This window comes from Asparagus officinalis, chromosome 8, assembly GCF_001876935.1.
Source record: "Asparagus officinalis chromosome 8, Aspof.V1, whole genome shotgun sequence".
Classification (NCBI taxonomy): Eukaryota; Viridiplantae; Streptophyta; class Magnoliopsida; order Asparagales; family Asparagaceae; genus Asparagus; species Asparagus officinalis.
The window spans coordinates 9,184,010-9,186,569 of NC_033801.1; positions in this window are offsets into that span (position 1 = coordinate 9,184,010).

The window sequence follows — 2,560 nt, forward strand, 5'->3', positions numbered from 1 at the left end:
GTCTCATTCATTATACAGATGATCCAACCATTGGGGCTGATAGAACTCCTTGTCGGCTTTCCAACGCACTTCGAATCACTCAAATCCGAGTTCAGACGAAGAATTTACAGCGGAAGCGGACGAATGCACCACAACGGAGTGTCTCGGCCAAAGCCGAGACACCCTAGGGTGTCTCAGATTTTGGGAGACACCCTAGGGTGTCTCGGATTTTGGGAGACACCCTAGGGTGTCCCCTGGGCCTATAAATACAAGCCCTAGGCCCTCATTTTTTCAGATCTGGAATTTTAGAGATTAGGCTAAGCCCTGCCGGATTGAAGACTGAAGGTGCACGAATTTCAGAGAGGAGGAGGAGAGATCGGATCGAGTTCTTCAACGCAAGAGAGAGAGATTCTTCAGATCTGTCGCCCGGATCCGTTCCTTAGGATTATCCCGTTGTGGTAATCTTAAGAAGAGTGATTATCTCGCTTCGCCGAGATAAGAGCTACAGTTTTCTCGATCCCTTCGCGGATAGACGAAGCTCTGCCCAATATCAACTTTCACCGCAAACAAACTGGCGACCACAGTGGGAGCCAACAGCTTCGCTGCCGAAGCTGTCGTGCCGCAGCCGATGATCAAGATCCCGGTGCTCGAAGAGGTCGAATACGAGTTCGACCAGCAGAAGTTCGAGGAGTATGTCTCCTCCTCCTCCTCCAGATCTGCCTCTCCTTGCAGGTGCAGGAAGGCCTCCTCCTCCAGGAAGATCCGCTGGTCTTCAGATCTGAAGACCCAAGAAGAGATCTCTCCGCCGTCGCTGCTGTAGTTACACCTCGCAACGATCCGCCGGCTTCCAAAGAAACCAGATCCAACGTTCGTGACAACTCCTCGAAAGTCAAGGAGTTGCCCGTTGAAAGTGCACCAGTGTTGACGAAGAGGGCTCGTCAAAGGCGCCGTCAACATCTCGCGCGTCAATTTGCCAAGGCTTTGGAGTCTATTGACGGGATCTGTTATGATACGGATCTGAAACGCAGAAGGCGCAAAGTGTTCCAGCAACAAGCTTTGGGAACCTTCTCCCAACCACCTACTAATGAATGGGTTCGTGTCAAACGAACCCGTTCAACTCTTAAGGAGCGCATCCATAAACGCCGCGCACTGTTAGCGCAGACGATGATTCTTGTACGGAAGGCACATGAATTGCAGAAGGAAAAGGTGGCCAAAAAACCACCAAGATCTAAGCAAGTCTGGATGCCAAAGGCCAAATCAGCGCCTAAGGCAAAAGCAGACGACGATGCTCTCCGGCCTTCGTCAACTCCAGACCCTGCTCCCGCACTTCCGGTGAAGCTCTATGACAACGTGGGTCTCCCCAAAGCTAAAGTCCCATTGAAGAATCACATCGGTTCTCTGCCTGAGGATCGAGGAAAAGCGCCTTTTAAGGAAAGCTTGAGACCGTTGAAGGAGCTTCGAGCAAACATCCGGACTGGGGGTCGTACGCGACCTCCTAACAAATTAATTTTTATAACAGCCCGCTTGGAGGTACGTGCAGAAAACCAGGAGCCCGTTAAGGTTTCACCCTCACAAGAGTGTGATTCCAAACATGTGACTCCTGTAGATGCCAACAAGGCAATGTTTGCTCAGAGGAAAACGCTTCAGACAGATGAACGCGTTATACCTGAGAATCCATGTAAGCAGCCGATAGGTTACTCCGACCGCAACGTCGATGAATTGTACTATCAGGCTGATGGTACGAATAAATCTCAAAAGAGAAGTATCCGGGAAGCGGACTCTCACTGTCCGTGTATCAAAATTATCAGGGCAGTATTATCAACGTGTAGCTGCCCCAAGACCGCTCCGCAGAGGGTCTCGATATTCAAGAGAATCTCCGATGGAACGACGAAGCCCAAATCAAGGCGTTTCCACCAAAGAGGATCGGTTGCTCGAGATGATGAATTCCTAGAAGTTACCATCAACATGGTCAACAAGGGAAAATCCCCAATCATTTCAGGTGAGTGGTTCCAACCCTAATTTCTCTCCAGGAAGAAGAGTCAGTTCGGAAATAACCCAACAAATATCTCAGCTTCAGCTAGAAACCGTTGGACATAATGATTACCAGGGTGTCCATGAAGGAATCCATTCTGATGACGAACTCTCGGATTCTTATTCCGCAATCGCCTCTGATGATACAACGTCTAGCATAGGACAAGCTCGGGAAGTGTTCATGGTCAACACCGAGCAAATAGCCAAAATCATTGAGGATGCTCTAGCCAAGCAGAAAGAAGCATTCAAAATCGAAATGGAAATGGCTATGCAGGAGATGAGACAAATGCACGACCAACAAATCCGAGCTTTGTCGAATCAGCTAGGTGAATCCAGCCGTCGCAGCACTGCTAACCAAGCAGGTAGCGATTCAGATGTGGGTGGTCCCACTAAGGACAATAATACTGGGGGTGGTCCCACCAAAGATGACAATGCTGGGAGTGGCCCCGTTATTCCTCTCGAAAATTGTCCAAAACAGGATATAGATGAGGACGAAAAGATGAAGGATCTTGAGAGCAAAATTAATGCTTTAATGTCTGCTCAAAAGGTA